The sequence below is a fragment of the Canis lupus genome, chromosome 20 (genome assembly GCF_048164855.1).
Source record: "Canis lupus baileyi chromosome 20, mCanLup2.hap1, whole genome shotgun sequence".
NCBI classification, from domain to species: domain Eukaryota; kingdom Metazoa; phylum Chordata; class Mammalia; order Carnivora; family Canidae; genus Canis; species Canis lupus.
The window spans coordinates 40210259-40220505 of NC_132857.1; the positions used below are offsets into that span (position 1 = coordinate 40210259).

Consider the following 10247-nt stretch of genomic DNA (forward strand, 5'->3'; position numbering starts at 1 on the left):
TGAACCATCTCTGTTGAAGGTGGTAATCTCAGGCTAATCACACCTCCCAACTCCTGAAATCTGGTTAGAGCACCCAGGCATGCAACATGAGGGATCCATGTTAAGAGAAAAGGAAAAACAGGCACCTAGGAGTGCATAGTAAGTATATATATATATATATATATATATATATCTGTTCCATTATTTTCATGTCTTAACACCATTTTATTATATCTCATGATTTTGTGGGCCTGGAATTCAGGCCAAGTTTAGCTGGAGGACATTTCAGTTCCACATGGCATTAACTGCGTCATTTTAGATTTAGTGGTATTTAGATGGTGAGCTGGCTGGACTGAAGGGGTCAAGACAGTTTCACTCATATTTTAGGAGCCTTGGCAGGAATGGCTGGTCGTCTGGAAGGTTGGATGGCATTGAAAAACAATCCAATAGCTTGATTGTCAACTGGAGCACCTGAATGCAACTATGCCAACATAGTAGTCTCAGGGTAGCCAAACTTCTTACACAGTAGCTGGAGTCTTGAGGCAGTATTATAAGAGACCAAGACGGGAATTACAAGGCTTCTCCTGACCCAGCTTTGGAAGGCAGGCACTGTTGCTTCAGTCACATTCTATTGGTCTACTGGTTCTATTGAATGACTGAGGCTGATCCAGATTTTAGGGGACAAGTATCTTTAATTTACCTCAACTGCTGAGCCTCAGTTCTGCTGCATAGAACCAGCTATGGGTACCATCCATTTCATCTTCTCAACCTTCCCATTGTCACGACCAGTGTCTTCATCATGTAATGAGAATGCCAAGACTGAGATGTCACCAGGGCAACAGAAACCTCAGCAGGTAAGGACCGAAGGACCCTCTGGTTTGCCACAATCTTGAAATTTGGGCTGTGTCCAGCCAGCTTTCATTACCCAAGACCTTCCCACAATCTCTGGTTCACAGAGACAAATACTGTCAACAGGAGGTTCAATGGAGGCTGGCACTTCCTGGGTTGCTCCCTATCACCTACTGTTGATGTCAGGCATGCTGAAATGAGAAGGGAATCAATCTTCCTCAGAGAGGACAGTAAAATTGGGCAGTCAAAAGGCTGTGTCTGGGGATCCCTGGGTGGCTCAGTGGCTTGGTGCCTGCCTTCAGCCCAGGGCATGATCCTGGAGTCCCAGGATCAAGTACCGCATCGGACTCCCTACATAGAACTTGTTTCCCCTCTGCCTGTGTCTCTGCCTCTCTCTCTCTCTCATGAGTAAGTAAATAAAATATTAGAAAAAAAAAAAAAAAAAAGGCTGTGTCCTTCTGCAGTTGGTAGCCATCATGCAAGAGGGACCCAAGGCTGCTCAGAGTTGTCAGGGTGCCCATGCCCTCTTCATTCATATTAGCACTCAGGGTCTCACAACACAGAAGTTTAATTTTTCATATAATTCATTCGTAGTTAGTTGGCTATGGCTTTGTTCTGCATCATCTTTATTCCAGGACCAAGGCTGGGAAAACAGCTTCTATCCGGAACATTGTCAGTTGTCATAGCAGAGGGAAAGGTGAACACTGTGGTTCTTAATCCTTCTGTTCAGAAGTAGCTCCTGTCACTTCTGACACTCACATGTCATTAGAGTAAATCAAATGGTCACCTGAATACCAAAGGACCAGGATGTAGAGCCCTCCCACCACAGAAAGAGGCCCTGCAGAGAAGGGTGCCACAATATTTGGTGAATATTAACATAATCCACCACAGTCTGCACTCTGTACCCCAGACATGCAGTTCCCTTCCCTGTGCATGTAAGAGGACACTTACTCCCTGTAAGGGAGACAACCTCAAATTCCTCTCCAGGTACTGTTCTGAGCTCAAAGTCCAGGATCCATGAATAAGACATAAGCACCTCTATAGCAGGTTTAGATATGCCTCCTTTAAATGGTGACACTTCAAAAATTAAGTCACTTGCTCCCACAGACAAACTCAATATGCAATTAGGGACAAGGACACAATAAACACTCCCATTTGGAAGTGGAAGCATGGGAGTCTTTTACCAGTCACTGAACCACAGTGAGTCTACAGTCCCTCCAAATAGACATTACAAGCAGCCCCTTGTCCTAAAGGTGGGTCACATTCCTTGATGAGCTCCCATTGATTCTTTTCCACCCAGATAAATTCCCCAGTCCTTGTTTTCCATGGTCCTTGGCTCTACCCACTGAGAGTTCCTTCCTTTTTCACTATTCTCCTCTGCTATATCCAAAAAGGAATATGGTTTCTTTGGGGGTTAAGCAGAGCCCTCAGGCTGCTCTCTACCCCTAAAATGTCAGGGGAAGGGTCAGAGTTTGTTTTAAGTATCAAATGGGTGCAGTCTCTTTTACTCTGAGCTGGTGGCTTCTTTTTTGCCCATACCATTCTCTTAAAATGTTAGTTGGTTTCTTATATGTTTGATTCTATTCAACCCCAAGGATCTGGAAAGATAACAATAAAATTACTACTTTTGCCTTAAGTTCCTCAGTTTGGGGTTGGTTTGTTACATAGCTATAGATAAATGGAACAAAACTGCTAAAAAGTATAGATACTCAGGCCCAGGCAAGGCCAACTGAATCAGAATCCCTGGTGTAGAAGTCTGTACCTCACTGATTCATCTCTCCAGGTGATGCTGTTGATGCTGAGGGTTGAAACACTGCTGATCTTCTGTGGGATTACAGGGAAGAAAAACAAAGGGTTACACCAAAAGTCACCTTTGGCTTATCCATATAAGGAACTACCTTTTGTTGTTTTGTTTTGTTTTCCCATCACATTCACTTAAGAGTCAGATATAACCAAGTAGATAAAGAGTGGGAAGGTAAAGAGTTGGAAACTACATCATAGGAAGAAGTACTAGGGGCCTGGGAAGGTATTTAATGCAGAGAAGAAAAGTTGAAAGGGAGCGTTTAGTTGTCTCCATGTATTTAAATGGGTCAGGAAAGCTTTCTTTGCTTACAAGAAATCAATAGTAAGCCATTAGATAGAAATCGCAAGGATAAAGATTACACTTGATATAATTTATTGTAATAAGATGGAGAAAGTAGTATTTTCTTAGCAGCTGTCACCAGAATTTCTAACTAGGGTAAGGATTTGGGCTTTTCACAAATAGCCTGGTGCTCTCTCATTCTGAGCACATGGCAGAATCGCATTTCCTCACCCCTTTGAGGTTAGGAATGACCAAATGATTCATTTTGACCAAAAAAAAAAAAAAAAAATGTGATTGGAAATGCTCTACTTCCAGAAGAAAACTTCAGGCATCAGTGTGCAAATGGTCACATCCCCTTTCTTTCTGTGATGTTTAGATAGTAGAGGCACCATTAGCTTGGGTCCAGAATGGGGATGTGAAGTTGGGCCCCCAAATAGGGTTGTGGGGTAAATTATAGAATTTTCAGCTAAATTTGAAGTTCACAAAATTATAATAATTGTTAGTATGGATTTTGGGGGACATACTTATTCCCCAAAAAATTACTGATTATTTGACGGTGTCCCATATTTTTCCTTGCTATTTCCTGGCAACTCTACCCCCCAAATAATGCACACAGGCCACACAGCATTTAGAAGAGATAAACCTTTGTTATTTTAAGCTGTAGCGACTTGGGAATTGTTTGTCACAGCCAAATAACTTAGCCTAAACTGACTTAATGATTTCTCATGTTTAATACGAGAATATCTTTTTTTTTTAATTTTATTTATGATAGTCACAGAGAGAGAGAGAGAGAGGCAGAGACACAGGCAGAGGGAGAAGCAGGCTCCATGCACCGGGAGCCCGACGTGGGATTCGATCCCAGGTCTCCAGGATCGCGCCCTGGGACAAAGGCAGGCGCTAAACCGCTGTGCCACCCAGGGATCCCGATACGAGAATATCTTGATGAAGCGTAAGTGTGGCCCTAATATGTGAAAGTTGGTGGGAAGCTTCTCTGTATAATAAGGGAGAAAACTGAGAGCTCCAAGACATACTTTGAGAAGGGGAGATGGATATAAAAATGTTAAAACAGAGCCTCAACCATCAGAGAATTTCTTATCTACTTGAAAAATAAGAGGACATGATGGTAGAGAGTAGTCTTGAGGTTATAGAGGTCATCATGGGTTTGGAATAGGCACTGAAGGACTTCATGGAAAAAGTAGGCTTGCCTGCCCCCTGAGCCCTGACTTCAGGGCAGGGCTGGAGATAAAGCTCTAGGTGGCAACTTGGACTCAATCACAGATCTGCTGTGACGCTGAGAGACTGGCCGCATTCCATGATGCAGACACCAGCCCCCGCCCCCCCCCCCCCCCCCCCCGGGCCCCTGGCAGCCGGGGAGGATGGTGATGGGGAGCTGACATTGCAATGCCCAAACCCAAATATTTTTGCTAACTTTTGTTTGAAACATCAGTGTTACAGGAAAGCTTTTGAGAGCAAGGGCCTGGGTCTCTCATTTCTATGTGTCCTCACCCCACAGCCCCCCCCCCCCTTAGCACATGTGGGTGTGAAATAAACATACAAGTCATTGATGGGGGGTCCTAAGTAGATTTTGAGACCCTTTAGCCGCCACAGCAACTCCTTTTGGCCACCAGGGGGCAGCATAATGTCATGAACTATAAACTGCGGTGGGACCTTCAGAATCAGGGTGGACGTGATTCCCATAAATCATCGATTGGTACTGGGACGCCAGGCTCTGCCAACATTATCCTGGACCCACTGAAAAGGGAGATAGACAGTCATTTTTTCTTTCCCTATAAAGCTATATTCATCCCATTTAGAAGGACTACCCTTTATTCTGAGATTTTTTTCTTTCCCCATTTTTTTTTTACCATGAAAGCATCCTTTCTTTCATGTGATAGGGTTTTTATTAATTTTTTTTTACATTCTTATTTAACAATATAAGTAATGGCAACCTTCCAGTGTTTCAGATTGCTCTCAATAAATGATTTTTTTTGGTCTATGAAATCAACAGTCAGGAGATCTCTTAGTGTTGAATGTCAGAATCAGGCAGGGCCCGTAACAGGAAAAGGGGAATAGATGAACTTCAACCTTGGGTCCCCGGGGCCCTCGGTCCTGCCACCCATTGCTCCTTCCTTTGTGCTCACAACCCCGGCCCCTGCCCTAGCCAATGAGCCAGCACAGGAGCCTCCTGCTCTCTCCCTGCCCAACCTCCTCCTCTGACCTGAAATCTCTTCGGGAAAGAATCTGCTATCAGCAGCTCAGACCTCAGTGAGAATTTAAATCGCTCCTTTTCCCTCCCAGAAAATTTTCCTCCCATGTCTTATCTCTGATTCCAGAATGCAGGTGTGTGTGGCCAGTTCAAGGGACCTCAGGCTTCTGCAGAGGAAGATATGAAAGTGAAAGGCAGTCAGTGAGGTAATAAAAACCACGCCACCCAAGGGACTTGCAGATCCCACCCTGCTTTATTAGGGAAGCTACAAGAGCCCCCACCCCCACCCCAAAGCATGTGGACCATTTCCTCAGACAGAGTGGCCCCAAATGTTTATTCTTCCTTCACCTTTTTGGAAAATCCTAAGTCACATCTGTAAGTGCTTATAGTATTTCAGTCCTGATGACAGAGTCCATTGGAACAGGTGCGGCGCAGCCAAGAGGCAATGTCCCAACACATAAAGGGTCTGCTTCGGGCACAAACAAGACACGCTGTCCATAGTGCATTGTGGAGAACTGTAGCATTTTCAGTAATGATTATACCAAACAAATCAACAAGCCTGCGCTGAGACCTGCCATCATGGGGGCAGCCATGCTCGTGTTACGAGGGAGACAAAGAAGTGTGAGACACAGTGAGGGCTGCCATCAAAAATACTCCAAAACAATTGCCAGAGTTGAAAAGGAGATAACAGTATGTTTGGGAGACTTGGAAAGCTTTCCTTTGCTAGTAGGATTTTGATAGGAAACCGCGAAGGTCCAGCCTGATGTAAGGACTCCAGTAGGAAGGACAGGGTTGCGCTCAGAGCACAGGGCCCAGTCCCTTTGGCCATGATGTCAGGCATGTAGCAGGGAAAACTGGAAACGATAATGAAGGACAGGAGGGCTTGGCAAGCAGGCAGAGGAGCGCCTGAATCCCACTGCCACAGCAACCACTCAGTGGCCGTGGCCGACTCCCTGTTTGACACCCTAAGCCTCAGCTCCTTAAGCAGCAAATTTTAGCCCACAAACCCAAGCAGTAAGAAAAGTTTAATGGTCATCATTACTTTTCTTACTCATTTTCTGTCTTAGACCCCCTTCCTCTTGATGTCTGAAATGTCACTGCCCATAGTCCGAGCTCCCACTCTAGGTGTTCCGTGCCACGGTGGGCCCATCCAGTGCTCAGGCCTGCTCTGTGTGCTGGCATCTACAGAGACCTCTCCACCTCCCTGCTCGTCAAGTGTGACCATGCTAAGTGCCTCTCCATCATCCTTGTTCCTGTCAGGACAGCTGTCAAAACCAAGCCCTACAACCTGGGTGGCTTAAAATAAGAGACAATTATCTTCCCACAGGCATGGAGGCTGGGAGTCTGAAATCAAGGTGTCAGAAGGGCCAGGCTCCTTCCCAAGGCTCTGGGACAGAATCTTTCCTCATCTCTGTCACCCCTGGTGGTGGCTGGCAGTTCTGGACGTTCCTTGGTTCTGCCTCCATCTTCACAGGGCACCTTCCCTCTGCGTGTGCAGCTCTGTGTCCAAATTCCCTTTTCTTAAAGGGACACCTAAAGCATCGGATTAGAGGCCACCTTAAATCCAGTATGACCATATTTTAATAGATTATATCTGCAAAGACCCTGTTTCCAAATCCGGCCACATGGCAAAGCCCCAGGTAGACACGAGTCTGGAAGGGCACTGTGCTGCAGTACACTCTCTGAGAGGTGCCTGCAAGCCCACAGATCTCCCCTGCTGGCTCTCTGGCCCTCTGCTCTGGGGTGAGAATACAACCCTCTCCTCTCTGAGGTCTTCGCCCCCTTCCTGTGCTTTCATCAAGGGGGCTCAAGGCCCTCATCCTGAGAGCTCGCAAAACCATCCTTGCTGGGGGAGTTGCAGAAGGCAGGAAAGAGTAAATGTGTCTCCCTGCTCAGAGGCCCAATCTCTCATCACCCCAGCTACTCTCTCCTCTTTCCCCATCCTGAGAACATTGTATTTACCTACATCTTCTATCCGCTCAGGCCTGAACTTCTGAAACTCAAAAACCAAGAGAAGACTTCTTTTCCCCAGAACTTTGCCTTTCCTGACATGTGTCTCACTGGCTAAAGGGGACAAGGGAATCTGGTAAGAAAACAACAGCAACAAAATGATTCGTAATTTGAAAATATTATCGCACTGCCCCAAATCACCTAGCTCACGGTGTGTGTGTGTGTGTGTGTGTGTGTGTGTGTGTGAGAGAGAGAGAGAGAGAGAGAGAGAGAGAGAAGGGCTAGCTTTGTCCCTGGTGTGTACATTCCAGTCAGCCAGGATGACTGGGTGTGAAAGAAACGTGCAAGTCATTGATGGGAGGGGGTCCTTAGTATATTTTGAGACCCCTTCAGCTGCTACAGCAACTCCTTTGCATTTTACATTCAGAGCCAAGACCAGGAAAAGTTTTGAATAAACCAGGACCCAGGGGCCACCCAACAGTAAAGACCAGTGACCCTCCCATTCCAAGGACACTACGCAACCCGGGGAGACTGCTGCTTGGGCCTTTGAACCCAAACTGCTGAACAATGAGTGAGTCTCTCCAACAAAGACTTTCCTTTATGGGACAGCTGGTTACATTTCAGAGCACTCAGCAGTGCCGAGCAGACTCCAGAGGAATAGCACAAGGGTGGCACTGAGGGCTTTTATGACAGCCTCTTGGGAGCTAAACTCACAACAGTCCTTCCCTCCCTGGGAGACTTCTCTAGGACTCTATTCCACACGTAGCTCTCCCCATCACAAAAAAAAAAAAAAAAAAAAAAAAGGACACTTTGACTTCAGTCTCCTATTCTTGAAAATAAAAACACTGGAGCCGCCCTCACGCCACTCTGCAGCGCTCCCACCTGAGACTGGTTCTTACCAAGCTCCCTTTCCTTCCACAGTAGCCAGAGCAGGCATCTGATTCTGTAGCTGGTCTGTGGAGTGGAAAAAACAATGTGGATTTCCACAACTGAAACCTAATTTCTGGTAGGAAGGTACCATCTGGTGGATATTTGGGAAACTGCTCACGTCCTGCATGTGAAAATGAGCGTCTGAGGGCAGCTTGTGTAGCAGCATGCCAATGGAAATGTGACTTCAAGGCAGAAGGAGAGTTCTGCATTCGAGTATAAATACATGACCCCACCTACGGACAGACAGTTATCCTTAGAACCAATCAGAAGTATCCAGAAGAGTCTTCTCTGTTTTCTGGCTTCATCTGTCCAGTTTCCCATGAATTCGAGCAGCTATTCATGGTCTGTTCTCTTCCTCTCAAAGTATAGTTCTCGCTTCTCTTTATCAGAGAAATTTCCCTATGAGGGCTTTATGTTGAGAAGTCCAGTCACACCTCATTCTGTGAACACATTCACACAGTCAGTGACCCTTTGTGGGGTCCCCTCCCCAGCTTTCCATGGCCCCTTCTGCTGAGACTGTCCTGGCCTTTATGCCCTTTCATCAGCCAGTCACTGCATGGGTCACCTGGAAGGGGCCAGGACTTTGAATAAAGAGGTTCTTCTCCACAGCTGAAGGCTGTCCTCTGGCCACCAGGGGTAAGAGTGGAGTGGTGAGATGGGTCTTTCCCCAAGGCAGACCCCAGTCTGGGAAAACACACCGGGTTCTTCATGTACTTTACCCACTTGTTAAGGTCTCATTCCCACTAAGAGGTGGCATCTTTCTTTTTCTCCTTGTTTTGTTTGCTTGTTTTGGTTCTCTTCCTCCTTTACCTCAATGAGCAATGGACATTTTTACCTACAGTAGATTAAACCATCCCCAAGAGATCAGGACCTCTGTGAAGAATACTGCAAAGTCATCAATATCTGTCCCATTTCTACTCTTGTTCCTTTGCCTCGGAATTCCCTTTGCTGTACACTGTCCGTTCCTTCCTTCTACGGTCAGGCTTCTGTTCTCAAGAAGGATAAGCCAACAGGATAGGCTGATTCATACTACGGAGTGAATGACTGCTAACCAACCATACCTGTCCAATAAAATCTTCTCTATCCCTGCTGTGGTCCAAACATTCATCGCAACTGTATTTAGACATTCTACTACCCCTCTCCCTTCTCCATTTCTTCTCTCATCTACCCTAACAACTGAAGCCATACCCGTAACTTTAAATACTCACTTTTGTCATGTCACTCCCGCATTCAGTCACCTCACCTCACGACATCCCCAGTCCAAGGACAAGGAGCACTGGACCAGGAGTCTAAGGCCTAAGAGGCCATAAGGAACTGAGAAATTAGCACAAACTTTGGCGCTCCACTGCAGGGTGTTGAGTCTCAGTTCCACCACTTACTGGCTGGACTTTGAGCAAGGTACTTATACTCTTCTGCCTTAGTTTCCCCATGTGTGAAAATACCATTTCAGAGGTGAAAATAACATAACTTTCTATATTAGATAATATACTTGAAGCACTTAGGATAGTAGCTGACACATAGTAAGTGTTCTATAATCTTAGCTACTAATAGCACTGTTGGTACTATTATTAGTACTATTATTAGTTGTATCATTGATACTACTAGTAGTAGTACTATTAATCACTGAGTTCCAAACAACCGAGTGACTTTGACCTTGAACAAACCACTTACTCTTGTGGAGAAGGGTCTTCAGTTCCCTCATCTTTAAATTGAAGGGATTGTCCAGTGTCCCTTCTAGCCCCATAATTTTGTTTCTCCCACCCTCTACATACCATCAAGGACATAGCCATCAACATGCATTATCGTACTATTGTGTGGTGGCTATAATTTTCAGCTCATCCTTACATAGCCTTTGTTCAGACTTCTACCAGCCTAGAATTGTCCATGCACCTTTTTGTGTGCTGTTTTCCTAAACATAGGACAAAATGTTGGTCTCTCTGATCTTTGTGTGTGCCTGTGGAATCTGGAAAAGCTTCTTCTATCTAGGTGTTCAGGAAGTGTTTATTGATCAAATTGATGTCAAGCACCAAATGGTTCTGGCCACTTTCCAGCAATTTGTCTTCCCTGCCTCTCCCCCTCTGGAATCGCTTCTCTAACAGAGGTCCTGGAAATGCTCTGGCTTTTTCAATTGCCAGTTTAATTTGCCGCCATCTGTCATAGAGTGTGTGTTCCCAGAGGCCTGGAGCACATCTTCCAGGGCTTAGTGCTATGCCGCATCCAACTCCAGGCAGAAAGAGTTTACATGTAAAG

The 10247-nt window shown here is 45.7% G+C and overlaps 1 long non-coding RNA gene across 1 annotated transcript; it reads left to right on the top strand.

The window, feature by feature from the left end:
• Nucleotides 1-246: 246 nt before the first annotated feature.
• Nucleotides 247-7877, top strand: LOC140611894 (uncharacterized). Its single transcript, XR_012013214.1, has 5 exons — nt 247-833; nt 3684-3860; nt 5245-5323; nt 7101-7203; nt 7495-7877. It is a non-coding gene; the product is annotated as an uncharacterized lncRNA (long non-coding RNA).
• Nucleotides 7878-10247: the final 2370 nt, after the last annotated feature.